The 17,597-nt window shown below is 48.3% G+C and overlaps 1 protein-coding gene across 3 annotated transcripts in view; it reads right to left on the bottom strand.

Moving 5' to 3' along the window:
• DDAH1 (dimethylarginine dimethylaminohydrolase 1) overlaps window positions 1-17,597 on the bottom strand; it is a 90,691-nt gene that overhangs the window by 19,341 nt on the left and 53,753 nt on the right. The window contains exons 1-2 of one of the 3 annotated variants that reach the window (XM_080603081.1): window positions 14,568-14,731; window positions 14,419-14,486 (exon numbers count right to left, since the gene is read on the bottom strand). The exons of the other annotated variants lie outside the window; for them this stretch is intronic. The gene's annotated coding sequence lies outside the window, so the exon portion shown is untranslated. Of the gene's footprint in view, window positions 1-14,418; window positions 14,487-14,567; window positions 14,732-17,597 lie in introns of those variants that run through there. 3 annotated transcript variants of the gene reach the window in all.

A 17,597-nucleotide genomic window follows, 5' to 3' on the forward strand; every position in this document is an offset into this window, starting at 1 on the left:
GGCAGCTGACGTAGGGATGTAAGGGATGCACCGGGGTCGGCATCTTACCAAGGATCCGATGTGCTCTTTGCAGGTACCTCTTCCTCTAGCCCATTCGCACTGCCCAGTCACTTTACAGACAAAGCACAAGCACACTGCTGAAGCACGAGGCTCGGTTCGAGGCTGAGTGGGATGAAGGCAGGTCTCTGCGCCACCTGCAGCACACTCACAGGTTAAACGGCAACACAGAGCTGCACCCAGGAGCTTCCCCAGACCGAGGGACTTGTCCTCCCTGCTTTGTCACGCAGTCTGGAGCGAGCCTGAGGCACATCCTTTACAGCTACTGATGTTTCTTTTTGATCCTGTCTTTCACTTGATGCTAGAATGACTTCATCTTTGCACTCGAGTCTCCAGGCATAGCAGTAAGCTTCACCTTTCTTGGTCCTGCTGCTCCATCTCCAGTGATCTTTAAAATTAGGTTTAAGAGGAGGACTGGACCCATGTGGTATTTTAAAAATCAATGTGAAGCAGCTGAGTTACAATTGGAAAATGGTCTGTTGTACAAAACCTGCAACCTTTCTTAACATCCGTGTGCTCTCTGATACCAAGATTTCTTTTGCCTGTGAAGCCCAGCTGCGTGTACCATGCTGGCGCTTATGAACCATGAGACCCCCAAAGAAGAAAGGATAATACAGGGCATAATACCATTGTGCCATGCTACAGGAAGGCTCCCAGGCCAAGAGCACACAAACTGACTGCGTTGTGCCAGAGCAAAGCGGACCAGCCAACTAAAGGCTGGGCACGAGGATACCCTCGCACACCTACGCCGGGCATTAAGGCAGCACAGACCTGCCCTACCTCCCTTCTGCAGGGAGAGCCAAAAGCAGAAGTTCCCCTTTGCCACAGGAAGGCATCTGAGAGGGGCAACGTCTGTGCAATCTACAGAGAGGGGGAACAGGGAGGAGCTGGACGAGCCTTGGTGCAAGGCAGGCTGGCAGAAAGCTCGTGTCCATTGTTTTAACACATTTAATGGTCAGAAGGAGACATTAATGAGGAGAGCAAAGCAGCACACATCTTGACTAGGCGAGGGGTACAAAAGACCCAGGATGGGTGCATCTGAGACCAGAGCTCTACCTGGGCTCCCCCTGGCAGGTGGGAATTTGACCTGAGCACTGCAGCGATGCGAACTCTGGCACTGCCCTGAGAAGCAGCCCCGAAGCCAGCAGTCACCTCGCAGAGGTGAGCAGGGAGGTGGCTGCAGGCAACGAGGCCGGAGCGTGTCCACGGCTCCACGGGGCAGGCAGCAGCACCCAGGCCCTGCGCCAGCACGGGCTCGGAGCCCTTCTGCTAGAGGACCAATTAAGCAAAGGGCCCGGCTAATGAGGACAGTGAAAGGTAAATACCGACTTCAGAGTTGTCATTTCAGCCATGTGCATTTTAATTACCAGGCGCTGATCACAATTTAACCACCAGGCTACGTCAGAGATGCCTCGAATTGTTTCTTTATTTAATTTGCAGGGGTTGATGCAGCTGTGGCACAGACATTAAGGAAAGTTATCACATCTGTAAGTTGTCCAAAATCACCGAAAACCAGTTTAATTTGCTCTGTGATTGTTCCAAGCCTTGCAGATATACATAAAATGCTCAAGATGTTTTTCTCCCAGGGCTGTGCTCATTTTAACTTACAAAACCAAATTTAAACAAATAAAATGACTGCCATGTAAATAGCTGGATCTTTTTTCCATCATGGGTGTTTATGAATTCAAGTTTATGGTTCTCTATTTTGTGGGGTTTTTAAGCAACCAGTAAAATTTCCTAGAGTTTTAATTGGAAAGTGCTGTTCACACATCTGGTGACATATACTAGGAATCTCTTTCAATATCCGCAGCTTACGTAAAATAAAAAGAAGTCTCAAGTTACTGTTGGTTTTTTATGCGAACAACACCAGGAGCTTCATTCAGTAGAAGCAGAAATGGAAGAAGGAACACAAACTGAGACACAGAAGATCAGAGGGAAGACTTAGCATTATCAAAAAAGACTACTGGGAAAAGAGGATTTGTAAATACAGGATCCTGGAAAAACAAAACCAAAAATGACCAGCCCTTCTGCTTTTGCACATAGTTGATTTTCATGCACGGGGAGAGCGCAGACTTGCATCACCCCCACCACACCGACATCTTCAACGCAACGCTACAGTCCCCAGCAGGCTCTCCGATACAGCATGTTCAGGGTAAGTGCTCGCCACCAAAGACACCTGACCTGCATCACTCAGCGACGGGGTTAATAGGTGGTAAAGTCCATGCAAGTTACTCGAGTCTGTATCTCACTATTGCAAAAGGGAATCAAGAGCTTGGCTCCATCCTTGAGCCTTCGTGAAAGCGTTCCCAAATGAGGAAGGACTGTGTCACTTCTCAGTGCAGCTCCTGCGCAGAGAGAACACAAGGTGCCATCTCTAGCTGATGAGGGACAAGCGATCATTATACTCAAGTGAAAAGTTCAAAATAGGGATGCAGGAAACGGGTTCGTACAGAGCCCTCTATCCTCCTTGTGTTTTGTTCTCCCAAAGCAACCGATCCCAGTTCTTCTGAAGCATGAAGTCTTAATGCATATTGGTGGGATTTTACAATGAATTAAAGACTAAGTCACGGAGCTAGCTTTGATTTTGAATGCATAACCACCTCTTGCTTTTTTTCCCAGGAAAGAACTGAAGAAAGGTAGACGGACAAAATCTTCTGTAAAGCCACGTTACCCAGGAGACAGCTGTAAAATACATTAAGCGTTTAGACATGAACTGACAAGTGTATTCACTATGAGGAAGAATTATCATTTATTTTTTTCAAAATAGCCAAAAAGAAAAGTCACCTTCCCTCACTTTATCTCCTTTATTTGAAAAATAAAACCCCAGGTAGTCAGAATTGTATTGCACAAAGAAAACACTCATCTGTATCGCTTAAGATTCCTGTATCGTATTATCTCAGGTCAGCCTAAGGTTTGTAACACAATATTGGGTTTTATTGTAAACGTAGCCATTAGTACATCAGATGAGTGTTAAAGCTTGTATGCTTTGTGTAGTGATATTTTTTCTAATAAGCACATTCCTGGTGTGAGACGGGATGTGTCTAATCCATAACAAAGCTGATGGAGAGACAATGGACTTCAGCCAGCTCAGTTCTGTTTCAAGGAAAGAGGACAATAACTGCGTTTGACATTTATAAGAATCTAATTTCCTCGTGCTTTACAAATGGAGCTCATTACCCGCCGGACTGCTGGTTCCACCAATTACTGTAACTGATGTGCTGGGATTTTTCCTTCTCTATATTACTATTTGATGCACTCCAAACAGAGGCTGTTTCCTTAATTATTTACTGGTATTCTGTGCGCTAACCACATTATGAGATTTATGTTATTGACAATAAGAAGGAAATGATCTTTTCGAGGGACAGTGGAAACAAGGAAATGATTTTGCAAGAGGGGCCTGAAGCCAGCATTGAGCACTCCGCTACGAACCATGGCTCATCCCAGCAAAGAGGCCAGCAGAAAAGATGCCTGGCTAACACCTGGGCTGGGTGCTGGGACTTAGGCAGCGCATCCCTGAGGCTCTGAAATGCTACTGGGTGCAGGGGCACAGCTGGATCTGGGCAGAAGCTGCGCATGGTACCAAATGAAGCGTTCCTTAATGACTGCAATTACCCGTCTGCATTTGTCTCCGAGCTCTCAGTGAAAGAGAGATGTCTGCGGATCCATTTCAAATGAAAGGATGCAAAGAGATTCAGAAAGCAGAAGATCATCCTATGAACCAGATATTAAATTAGGTTTCTGAAACAGCAGAGTTCAGCTTTAAGTGCTAACAGCTCGGTTCTCTGGAGACCGCAGCCCTAACAGAAAGGACTCGCAGCCCAAGAAACACTACTGCATTGTCTCCTGAAATTTTACATCCACCACCAATTTCTTCAGCACGGTAAATCACGATTATTGGATTTCAGTCTCCACTTCATTGTGTTTTAAACTGTCATTTATAGCCATGCAAAGCAAATGTCAGACTCAATATATGCAAAATTTGGGCTACGATATCTCTGAGGTGACTATTTCTGGAGCCATTAGTTCCGAGTTCACGAAGTGCCACTGTCAATATATAATGCATTTTTCAGCAAGGCTCTGAGTGAGGACTATAAATAGAGAGGGACAAATCCGGGGCCAGGGAAGGGTAGACTTCAGTTTTGCAAAACCAGATACCAGTGTTGGTCTTGATCCAGATCCTCGCCTGTCTGAATCTGCTGTTTGGACATGAGGAAAGTCTGTCTCCCCCCGATGATAAGCACTGCCATTCTGGGCTTGCAGAGGCTTCAAAGAAAATAAAGCAGCACTGTAATAGTTTTGAGCTTTTTTTTTTTTTTTTAAAGAATAACCCAGTACTGGTTATTTTCTTGCTTTAAATAGGTCAGATACACACCCTAGTGCGTATTGATCTCACAAATCAGTGGGATGTGGGTTATGGCAGAGTTTCCGACTCCTGTTTCCAGCTCTGTTGACACCAGAAAAGGCCCTGGCTTTGAGACGTCAGCCGGGAAGCAGTGGAAGAACAAGACGCTCCAGAGCTGCTCTTCGAAGCAGATCAAATCACAGAAGAGTTATGTATAAGACAAGTAACATCAGCTCCATCCCAGCAAACAGGCTCCAGCACAGCCTGGTAAGGACACCCTGTACCTGCCATCGCCTCCCGTGCCAGCTGAAGGACTGCAGTCTGCCTTGGCAAGTGATTCATTGCCCTTTCCACCCACGCAGGGCCTTTGTGTCCACCCCCCCCTCTTTCAGGAAGGGGAGGCGAGGTGAAGACCTGCAGCTAGCTGCTCGGCACCACGTTACGGGGTGACACGGGGTACGTGTGCCTGAGGTACCCCTACCGAACCCACCCAAACTGCTCAGTTCAGAGCCCCCAGAGCACAACGTGCCCAAACCAGACTGCACGTCGCTGTGTGTGGACAACACGGTGCTGCTTCAGAACACCCAGAAAAACCTTTTCAGGGCTTTCCCTTTTCAGGGGTTTTAGTGAACCCTGCCCCTTCAGTGCCCTAGCAATGTGGAGCTGTGGGGCCAGGCCTGCACGTGGGCTCCTTCCTCCCCCTCACCCGTGACCACTTCTCCTCACGCGGACAAGGCCACAGTGGGGACAAGAAGGCACACCGAGGTATTCCCAAGCTATGTCCTCGAGCAGAAAATAGCTTGTCACAAAGCCTACCAGGTACAGGTACAGCTTTTGGCAGGGTTTGGGTAGTTCCTGAACCACGGAGTTCAGAAAGGGCCACACGGATAATTACCCCGTTCATTATTGCCCACACGCTGCTTATTATGGATCCAAATCCACTACTACTGAAATAGTCTCAAACTGTGTACCTAGAACTGATGTACCTGGTGCTCAATGTCCATCGCCCTTAGAGCACCCTGAGATCAGGTTAAGCACAGCATGACTAGGAATGGCCGGGGAAGAGGAAATACCCAAAGAACTGGACCGTGGAAGGCACCGGGAGGGACCAGCTCATGGAGGAGGAGCAGAAGGTGGCCTCCAGGGCTTCATGTCACTGAAGTCTCCTCAGCTGCACATCAGGAGAGCCCCAGCCCGGCACATCTCAGGAGGTCCTGTGGCAACCTCCTCCTGCAGGTGCCCTAAATGCTGGGGCCACATCTGCTCGCACCCCCCCCCACACACACAAATGCAACCTTTCACCAGTGCAGCAGGCACCATCTAATCTCATGCCCATCCCGCGGCACAGAAACTGCAACAGGAGGAACTGATAATAATAAACAAACAATAGTCTGGATATTCTATCTTCACTGATATTTTATGATTTTAAAACTTTACTAAAAATCCATTTGGGACTTGATTGTTTTACACTAGGTGTTTTTCGTGATGCCTATAGAAATAGATTTATGTAGATGTAAAACGACCAAAAATCCTTCAAATTGCTACATAGACAAGAGATGAAACACACTGTGGAAAAACTCTACCCTCGACCACTATTATTCAACTGATCTGCAACAAATTCATTGTAGTTAGATTTATACATACAGTTAAAACACCGCTAAACGGGATGTCCTTGAAGCGTGTCATGTTTTAACAGCTAAGCAGAACTGAAGCACATGAGAACAACTATACACAGCTCACCAGTAGTAAAGGACGCCTGGCTTTCCCCTTTCTCTTACAACACTTAGCCTTTGAAATGTAGGGACACCATTTCCCACAAGACAGGAGCCAGTGATCTGCTTACTTACTAGAAAAAGGCTGAAATTTCAACCCACAGCGAGTGGAAATAATTTCAGTCGAGTATAAATCGTTGACAGCAAAAAAAAAAAAAGAATGCTTAAAAAGATGGAGATTTAAAGTCACTAGAAAAAAAGGCTCGCTAAGATCTACTAAGCATAAAATCAGGTTAGTGGAAAAGTTTAAGCAGCATGAATGCATTGCCACAGAAAAGCAGCAAAGATTTTGCTGGATAAAGATGATGACATGAAATTTAAGTCGTACACAGGCATGCTGAGAAAGTAACGTTCTAAATACTTTCTGCTTACAATTACAAAATGATCAATTGTTAAAGGTTGGACAGAGACATATCTTCCACTCTGCCTGGACATGCACAGTGGGCCAAGAATGCACCTGGATAAGCCAAGCATTCATTATCTCCCAGACACTCAATATCCCATAATACCCACAGCGGCTGCCAGCTTCTTGTCCACTGTTGACCACACGCCATGTGCCCCATTTCACAGCTGAAAAGTATTTAAAATTCATGAAGCCTGTTGAAAGCTCGACTGTCACATTCTGCTCATTCCACAGGCTATGGGAAAACCGAGCAGAAGGGACATTTCAGCCAGGGCTATTATGGCTCTTGAATAACCAATATTCCATTAAATTGCTAATAAACCCACTTGAAGATAAGTTGATCACAATCGAACCATACAGTAGCATTCCTTCCCTTTAACGGCGAGTTGTCAGGTTTCACTCTGTACTGTACTAATGTTTCTGTGCCATTTGTTCATGACTTGACACCGAGCATTCACCATGCTTACTTTGTCCCAAGCCATCTAAATGCCCTATTCTAAAGAGGCTGAAAGATCTCTGGCAAAGATAATACTCCACTTATTTTAAGGTAGGGAACTCTTTTTAAAGGAAAATCTACACTAAAGAAGTGAAAAATAATTACGCCTCAACCAGGACAATATATATTACATACATATAGTAACTTCTTGAATGAGGTGCTCCCAGTTTGGATGCAGTAGTAAATACTGCTGGGACTTCCTGCAGAGGAATGGCCTCTGGGGCTCCCAAGTGCCCCGTCGGGTTTGCTCAGCTGCATTTTCATTTCAGCAACTCATTTCCTCCTCTCTTCACCGAATCTTAGTTTTAACAACCAAAATAAACATAAAAGACTTCAAAACAAAAAAAAACCAAAAAAACTCCAAGAGTGTTTATTTTGCATTAAAGCAGATTTTGCTGAGATTCCTAACAGCTAATTGTCAAGACGTGGACAGACTGCCTTCTGATCTTGCTGGGTGCGTGTCATTTTGCCAAGAGGACTCCAAATTTTGTAACTTCTAAAAGCATCTCAACCTCCTTCTCAGAAGAGGGTTTAGAAGTTTCCCTTTATACTAGCTAACGTTACCCTGCTGAGAGGTGGCTCCCACCCAGCTCCGTCCCAGCAGGGCCCTGGAGCAGTTGTTCCCATCCAGATTCAAATCCCCTTCCCATCACCCAGACAAGGCAGGCACCGAGCACTCCGAAGACTTCAGCTGCACGAATGGCAGAGGATCTTCAGGAAGATCTGGCCCTACCTCACCTGTCTGGTGGGGAGCCACAGAGAAGACCCAGTGGTCACTGGCAGGTCCACGTGCTGCGGATGGCAGCGAGGAGAAGCAGAGTCCCCTGGAGCCAGCCCAGGAGGAGCAATGACCATCGCCCCAGGCAAAGAGAATATTTTTGCTCGCATTAAATTCACTCAATAACTGACCTTTCACTGAGAAACATCCGGTTGCTCCCTTGTTATTTTATAACGAGGGCCCCACGGGCAGAGGTTATACTAACCCAGTGTTTTTCCCCCTCTAATAATAGGTTTCATTCATGCTTTTACAGAAGTTGACTTGACAGTCTTATTTTAGCTACGCTAATACATCCTGCAAGAGTGTCCTGAAGCATGTAGACAGATAACCACAATAACAGCAGAAAATGTGAGTTCTGACCATTTTCCTTCCCCAAATAGTTCCAGGAAGGTTCTGCTGTCTGAGAAGTGTCATCCAAGAAGGAATACAGAAATCTGCTGAAACACGTAAAATGGAATTAAATCCTCGAAGACATAACAACAGTCAGAGTAGTCAAAAATCGATGTACCTTGGTACCAGTAAGTAAATTAGAAGTGATCCGCTGAACAAATGGGCCATCGCAGCGCTAGCTGTGACACTTCAACCCGAAAATAACCCGAAGTGGTCTAACACAACACTGACAGGTTTTAACAAATGCTTATGCTCTAGAAGAAAACCCGCAGCAAGCGTAAGTAACTGCCCATCTCTGGCTACGATGCGTTCAACTCAACCCGACCGAGGCGGAGGAAGAGCCCGGCTCACACGAGCTGCTTTTACAGGCTGCCCCCTCTGAGGCTGCCAGCACCAAGAGGAGACGAGAACAGAGCAGCGAGCACAGAAGCAAAGAGCACGCGAGGAAACACAGCGGTTGGTGCGCTCTCTCCCCAACTGCACGCATTTATGAGGTAGGAAACCATGCGTACACACACCCCCTTCCCCGCGAGCCTGCACGGTGCTGCCTGGCAGGCTGACAGCAGCGTGGGAAGAGCCCGGGACTCCCCGAGTTGCTGTTGGTGCTCCCCACAGGCACGGTGCTGCCCTGGGCTGCCCCACGGGCACTGCTCCGCACCTCCGCGAGGGGGGCACCGCGCTAAGGGCCCCCTCCGGCCACCTGCAGGGCCGAGCTGCACAGCTCGCGGGCAGGGGCTGGTTTAAAAGCACAACACCCGCACGCAGACCGCACCATTTTGTAACGAACGCTATGTGAAGGTTACACGCACCAGACAGGGGTCACACCTCCAAACCAGCGCGCTCACGCCGTGCCCCCGGCCCTCCCGAGGCCTTTGCTCGGGGAGGCTGCGGGCGCAGAGCCGCACCACGGGACGCTCACGGCAGCAGACTATAATAAGCCCAAGTCACTCCGGTTTCAAGTCTCAGAGGATGACGCTGCCCGGACCCCTGCCGGCACCACCCGCGTAAGCCCACGCGGATCTGCCAGGGGTGGGAACCGGGACGGTCAGACCTGAACGTGGGACGCGAACCCTGGGCAGGTGGCAGGGTGAAACCCTGACCCCAGCGAGGTCAGAACCCCCTCCAAGCTGTCCTTAATATTTTGTACAATCACTGCAGGAACGCAAATATCAGCATTCCTGTAAGGAAGCCACTTTCCAGGCACTAACAGGTGCTCCCTTCCCCACCAAGCAAGACCATGTTCTTTTAACGGTGCTAAATGCCACGTTCTGCTAGAAAGAGCAGGGAAATGGGGGAGGGGGCTGTTGTGGTTTTGATAGGAATAATTTCTTTGACATGCCTGCAACTAGATTACTGCTGCACTGTGCTGCTGTATGGACTCGGCCTTGTACAAATATAAAATGCAAATGGATTTTAAACGCAGGGAAACCACCACACCTCGTGCTCCTTTAGAAAGAGACGTGCTTTGCAAAGCTGTCTCCCTTCATGTACTTAACAATTCCATTCATCACGCACTTTGCAGGAGACGCAGCTCCCTAGCCATCCTACCACTCTGTCTTGCAGTCACTTCGGGAAGGGAAACCTCTCTGTGCAGGCTTTTAAATGCACGTTAGAAATTAGGGTTTAAGCTAAGGTATTATTTAATAAGATCTACTTTGAAGGAGGAGCAGATCCAGAAAGAACTACTCATAGCCAGATTGTACAGGGCTAATTAAATTTGATGACCCACATTTCCTAATTACGCCCGCTGTACCCGAGGCAGCACGTGCCCACGTTTCACAGCATCCAAGCCTCCTTTTTTGCTAAGTGACCAGGATATTCCCAAAGGTTTGGCTGCCAGCACATCTCAGCCCTGTCCTCCAACCACCTCAGTCCCCCGACATGTCCCCTGCTCGGGGCTATGACTGTGCCACGAGATCGGCTCGAGCCCACCGCTGCGTGAAGACCTGAGGCAGGAACAGCCCCTGTCCAGGCTTGGGTGGAAGGGGGAGCACATCTGCTGGAGTAACAGCCAGGAGGTGATGATGCAGCAGACTGCCTGATGGCTTTTCCTTTCCCCACGCAGCACTACATAAACTCGCCGCTGCTTAGAAATAAAGGGAAAGGCTGAAATTTATAAAATCATAACAAAATGGAAACGATTACCTCACCAGCTGTTATCAAAACCGCCTGAGGTGCGGCAGTAACCCGACAGCTTGTAACTGCAGCGCGCCCAGACAACGGCGATGCCAGAGCCCACACGTACCTGCAGGACCTGGAGCAAATAAAAAGCAAGCTTCGTGCTGGAGCAGGGTCATTCACAAGAGTTAAATGAAAACCATTTCACGTGCTCATGTGTCATGGAGGAGCTGAAGAGCATGTTTCCTCAGGGGGTATTTCTGGTTTCAGCCACAGGGCCGGGAGCAGCTGCTGTCCCAGGGGAGAACATCGCTGCTGCGTTGGGCAGCTAAGCCCATCAAGAACCGCAGCCCTGGATGCACACATGGCCCGGACTGGGAGGAGGGAAATAGCGCCTCCATCACAGGGCAAGCATTTGGGAATTGCTGGGATCGCCTGGCCTAACGATGATTGTGTGTGACTGCTGCATCGAGCCCTTAGTGCACCTCCTGCCAGAGAAAACGAAGATGCCCCAACACTTGCTCATTACATACCACCAAGAAGCTAAACTGCTCGAGAGTTCCTCATTCACTTCTCACCATCACTGGGTTACTTTCAGGAAGAACCAGAGAAGCATGTGTGACATGGGAAATGTTTTAGCTTCCACAGTACAAGGGGCTTCTGCTGGTGGTGAATCTCCACATCACACATGCTTACAGATACGTGGGTGAAGCAGTAAAGTGGAAACTTAGATAACAATGGCTATATAGTTTGTAGATGTTAGCATGTGTTTTTAAAACTCGTCTCCATCTGCTGCTGAATGCTTCTGATGTCCTGCAAGCAGTAAGTGCTTGAAGAGAAAGGCAGGAAGCCTGTTTTCCTACCCATTTTGGTTGGCGAAGAGTTTTAAGTGTAGTTACACAACAGCAGAGAGAAAAAGCTGCAGAAACACATACGGTCCGGAGGGTCGGAGCAGGAAGAATATGATCTTCTCTTTGGCTTATTTATCTTGAGCTTCAGCAGATTAACAGGTTAAAAAGAAAGTGAAGGCATCAAGCATGTCTGCAACACACTGGAATACACCACATCTTTTCAATACTCACTTCAGCTAGGGGGAGAAACACAGCTTCTCCTCCAGAGACCACTCATCGCAGTGACCAGGAAGATGGTGTTCCTGACAAACCTAACGCACAGGTAGCAGATATTAGTTTATAAAGCCTGTTATTTTGTTCCAAATATGGGTAATACTCCATGCTCTTCCAGTTGCATAGAAAGTGATGAAGGTAAAATTCACTGAACAAGTGACAGATTTCATAGACAAGATGTCTCTAATAAGCAAAAGCAGCTACACAATGAGTAATGTTTGCAAGCATGATTTTCTCAAAGCTGAAATAGTAGTAAGACAAATCATTAAGCAGCAAATCCACATGCTAGAAATAAGCATGCTCAGGAGCAGTTTTATGAAAATGTCACTAAATGTCCAGAAAGCCTGCACTCACATGTGGGAAAGAGCGCCATGCAAGATTAAGAAGCAAACATAATGGATATTTATAGCCAGCATAGAGGAAAAATTAAAGTCAGTTAAAAAAGCCAAAACAATTGTAAGAAGTAAGTTACAGTGAAATATATCAGAAATTACGGGAACTTATGAAAGCAAAAGGAGCTGGTGAAAGCCTCTGGACAGCAGAATCAAGATTCAGAACATTTTTTCAGCTTCGCTTCTCTATCTGAGGAACAACAGGAACAGCAACAGTGGTGCTAATTCATTACTAGCTGGAAAGGGTGAATTTTTCAATATTCACACAAAGATAGAGCATTAAATAAATATTTTTGCTCTGTGTTTCGGGAAAAAGTCAGTTAAATATTCAGATTGCATCATGGAGAGTCACTTTCGATCCAGCTGTAACCCAGGAGGACATTAAATAGCAGATATTAAAAGTCATTTTTAAAACAGCAGGTCAGGGTGTTCTCTGTCTGAAGAGGGGTTGCGCAGTGTTCATGGCGTAATGGTGATGCCAGAACAAACTGCAAAGTGACTGACAGGGGAGTAACAGGGAATTGCAGGAGGTTAAAATAACTGATACCAATCAGCGTGTGTTCACATAAAATCAATCCTGCCCAGTTCGGTACAGTTTTAGGTGAGAGGATAACTCCAGTCAATAGGAATGACGGTGCTGAATGTCAGGCTGAGATGTGTAAGACCAGGTGCAGCTGTAGGTATACAAATAAAATTTTTTCATATTAGTCTCAAGATGTAATGCTAATGGAAATCCTTGCAGAACAGGTGTGTTTCAAAAGGAAGCCCCCTGGTGAGTGGTTACACAAGTAGCACACGAGGAGCAGGAAGCCAGGACTGCTCAGAGCACAGGAGCACACAGCAGCACACAAACCAGGCCACAAGCAGGGAGGTGGCAGCAGGTAGGGACAGCCCATGCATGCGGCCCTGCGGCACCTCAGGCCAGCAGCTGGGGCCATCTTTAATCTGCAACTTAAGCCATGGCAGAGGATCGCCACCACCTGCATGGGGCCTCTCACCGTGACCCCAGGACTGAGGGGCCTTTGGGCAGACAGGCAGGGGCACCCCCAGGAGCAGCAGAACCCAGCCAGCCCAGTGCCCACGGTGCCACCGCCGCTGCCCAGGGCCATGTCCCTGCACTGGGAGCAGCACCAGCCAGCACCAAGGGCTGGGGAAGAGGGCGCCATTTCAGAAGCCTCAGACAAAGCGGGGTTGTCAGAGCTCAGTCTATTTTGCTGACTGGAGTGGACTAAAAGAGGGCTTCATCGGTGTTCACAAAGACCTACACAAGGAAAGGTTTAAAAGGCAGGCAATCGATCGCTCAGGTAACCTGCAGCAGGCAGCCCGGTCTGGGAGAAGATGCTGGACAAGAGGCTGGAGCCCGAAGCCCACCGTGTGCCCGCAGTGACAAGCCATGATGGGCAGACTGTGACTGGGCACCACCTCCTCCCCGCTCAGGGAGGGGGAGGAAGGTGCCGAGCAAGGCAGGCGCTCCTTTCAGACTGCTGCCAGTGCCCGGGAGGTAACTGAGGAACAGATGAGTCCAAACGTCTCTAAGAAGCTTTTTTCTTTCACAGTTTTTTAATCACTGCACCACATCCACACACAGGCAGAAGTGTGCTCACAGAAACAGATGTGCTAGGCTGTGCTACCGAGCAGATCAATTTTCTCTTTGTGGGTAGCAAAAGGCCTCCTTGAGGCTATTTAGGATGGGCGAGGTGGTTACAGACACCTGACAGCACCTCTTACTTGGCACTTCTGCTGGCAAGCAGGGATGTTACAGGGCCTGGCCTGCCCTCAAACCACCCTGTGCCCGCAGCAGGCCCTGGGCAAGCGGGAGGAGCAGCACCGAGAGGGAGCTCGCCTGGGAGGGGCAGGGGGCAAGGCAGCCCGGGAAGCACTGACGTCTTGTCTTTCCATTACTGAAAATTACACTTCGTGAAATAGCATTAGATCATTTTAAGAGGTTTATATAAGGACACTGAAAAACAAGCCATTTTGCAATTTTTTTAAACACATCTCCCTCCTCTCTTTCCATTTCCACTCTGCATCAAGTTGTGAAAACTCCGCATGCAGTAAGCCTCGCGTTCCCAGACAGAGGGGACCAACCCCAGCCCAAGTTACGTCTTCCAGCTGTTCCCAGCTCCTTCTCTTCTCTCCCTCAGACAGGCTCATAGCAGCACCTTAATTACTTGTTTAGGAAGGATGTGACATGTTCCAATTTAATACATTCAGCCCTTCTTAGAGCAAATGTAGAATTAAGCCTCAGTATGCACTTGACAGATCTCTTAGCAACTGGAGTGCAATCGGCCAACAATGGATGATTCACAGTTTTAGCAAGAGTGTGCAGAACTGCCTGCCAAAAGTCTGAATAAACGCACATTGCTAGACACTATGGTAAAATGTACCCTGATCTCTTTTAAACTATTATATCATAGAGGAAAGTTAAACTGCATGCATTCCAGCAGCTTGTCGGAGTCTGGAAATACAATTGAACTGTAACATCTTGATTTTATGATAACCAATACTTCTCGGGGGTTATTTTTGCTTAATTGGAATAATGGTACCTTTCAAAGAGAACCGCTAAAATCCATCAGTGTGTGAACAGGGAGCTGCTATTTCCGTTCCTGTTGGTCTAAAACGGGAAGAGAAACAACCCCCGTTAGTGTCCTCCAGGTTCTTATCCAGGATCTCGCCGATTAAGAGACGGGCTTACCCTCATGCCTGCTGCTGCAGACCCAGCGTTGCCTCGCATATTCAGAGACCCGTGCAACCCGCCAGCCCCACCGGAGCAGCAGGAGGTGGCACAGGGGTGCCAATGGCTGTCTTGAGGCACTGCTGCATTTGCTTTACCGCTCACAAAGCATGGTCAAGGATCCAGCTCAATTCCTCGGGAGGATTGCTCCTGCGAAGACAAGGCTGTTTGTATTTCTACAGCCAAACTTCTGCCTTCACTGACCGGTTTTACTCCACACTTCATCTCTTGCTTTGGAAGAGTTTCCTGTATACACTCCATGTGGAAATTGTAATACACAAGAACAAACTCAAAGAAATCTTTATGAAATATTATGAAGAACAAACAACACGGGAAGAGCACTGTTGGGATCAGTCCCACACTGCAAGAGCACCAAGGCACAGGGTAAGTCACAGCCCCTTCCCCTCCTGCTGCAGCCACGATTAGTGAGCACAGCTTTTCCTGCCACCCACTTCGTACCAACTGAAGAGACACCCTACAAAAAGAGAGACATCCCTTAGCCTCCTTTCTCCTCCACCCGTTCAGTGGGTCCCATCCTCCAGCCCTCCTGCTCTCTGCCGCCATGGGGTAGCAGCCCAGCACCCGGTGGGGCACCAGCCCTCAGCTCAGCCCAGGCACAGCAGCAGCGTGGTGCCCCCATGCCACTCAGGGAACCGCCACAACGGTCCTTACCGACCAGGCTCCCGCCTGAGACCCAGGGCAGAACCACCAGCTGCAGCACACCAACCCACTCACCGTCTGCCTCAGTTGCCCATGGCTCCTGCTCTGCCAGCAGCAGCCGCCCTCTTCCAGGTAAAGCAGATGAGCTTGGCAAAATACGCAGCTTTCTTTGGCAGAGGAGAGCAGAGCACCCAGGCCGGCTGGCAGACTTCGCCTCTAGGAGGAGGCTGTGGTCAGGGGAAGGAATTTGAGCACAGAGCTCCCTGCTGCCTTAACACTAGGGTGGCTGCAGGCTTCTGCCTGTACAGGGCTGTCAGCCTTCAGAGCACAGCAAAGGCAGCAGGGGAGGTGCAGCAAGTGTTGGGGAGACGCATTAAGTGCAAAAGTGCCATGGCTGAGAGTTCCTGTAAGTGTACGAGGACAAAAATCAGGCAGATAAAGAGAGGAGCACAGAACAGAAGGTGCTTCTACAGTTATTTCTTTTGTAGAGAGAACGTCTCACTGAAAGTCAGTAGGACAGCACTCGATAGACAAACCAGAGCCCAGAAATTTTTTCCATCTGCTTCCACAAGGATAAGATCAAAGGGCTCAGAAGAATGCGAGCAGCGGGGCTGCAGAAGAGCTGGGGCGCTGGCATTCTGGTGGGGAGCAGCAGTGCTTGATCTGCCTGCACCACCAGCATCACGATGTACCACAGGTGAAAAAAATATCATTGCATCTAGAAACAAAACATGCTAGGGGCTGATTTTGCCTCAGAGCAAGCTACCCTTTGCTGGAGCGAAGGCAGATGGAAGTAATTTTTCCACCCTGAGCTGCCCCGCTGCAGTCTTAGAGCACGCTGCTACAGTGCCCCTGCCCGGGGTGCTCTGGAAGGGGGCGCGTGGCTCACGGGCTGCCGCGAATCCCACATCGCAGGAGGCCGGGGAGCAGGGCTGCGCGCTCCCGCTGTGACCGTACAAGGGCAGCCGGTGACAGCGCCGTGAACCTGCGCCTTCCCCCAGATTTGCTGCAGCTGCTGGAGCACTGCGAAGCCAAGACCGAGTTTGGATTCTTGTGTGTTGTGATAATCAGCTGGGGTTCGGAAAATCCTTCAAAAAAATCCAGCGTTCTGGCAATTCTGCAAGGCTTCTGAAAAAATAACAGTTTAACATCTGGAACAAAAATACTCCGAGGAAGTCCAAGAGCAACACAGCACAGAACATTTTCCCCCCCATAGCTGTTGCCGTACAGCACTTCCTTGTCCCCGGCTCCGGGAAACTGGAACATTCGCATCAAGATGCTGAAACATTTCATTGGAAGTCACGCAGAAGGTGGAGAGAGAAAGAGCTATTCATACACTTGAACATTTTTTAATTTTCTGGGTTTTGTTTGTTTTTCTTCCTGTCCCATGAATTTCCTCAGTCATTTAATGCATCTTAATCTTCATCAATATTTAACTCTGCAGCAGAAATACCGCATACTATGTTTTCCCGTTTAACTTGAGGGGGGGAGGTCTATGGGAAGAAGAAAAACAGCCAGTTCTGAAGGAAACTGCTTTTCCTTTTTCCACAAGATGTCCTGGAATAGAGTCAGGGAGAAGGATGAAAGAGAAAGGTGGGCAGCAAACACACCATGCTGTTTCAGAGCGTTTGCTAATGTCATGATTTAGCTCTGCTTTCTGCCTCTGGGGGGCCAGGTTTAAAAGATGGTTAGATTGAGACTGGAAATATTTCTCGGGGATGAACTCAACCAACCCTCAGCAGGCATTACCATGTAAGAGCTGTTCCCTGCAGTAATAAAAAACCTGCAGCATCATTCCCAATGAACTAGTAACCTTTATAAAGGGAGTATGCAACTTACGATATAGTTCCATATTAAGGGCACACATCTGTACATGTATATGATATTCCTACTAAAAATTCACATCTTCAGTTGAAATACAACCCTTGCAATCTAAACAAAACTCCATCCCTTTCTGTACTTCCTGGAACAGGAATCTCAGCCAGCAGCAGCAGACGTTCCATGATCCTAATGCCCCCTTAGAAGCTGGGCTCACCCTTCAGCTCTGCCAGAGAAGGCAGGTACAACAGCTGCTCTGCACCTCGGGATCCGACAGGAAGCAAAGCTAAACCCAAAATATATTCTATTCCATTGTATGGCCCAGAGGGTTTACATGGATGAACGCTGGTGCGGTGAGCTTTCCTGCAAGGGGAACTCAAACCTAGCGGAGCACGTATTGCCCCTCCACAGGAGGGTTTCTAAGGAACACTGCTAACATCACAGGACAGCGGAACCAGGCCCTGCAGTATTTACATTTGTAAACGCATCCATGCACAGGCAACGGCACGCGGT

Source organism: Anser brachyrhynchus (assembly GCF_964034855.1).
Source record: "Anser brachyrhynchus genome assembly, chromosome: 8".
NCBI classification, from domain to species: Eukaryota; Metazoa; Chordata; class Aves; order Anseriformes; family Anatidae; genus Anser; species Anser brachyrhynchus.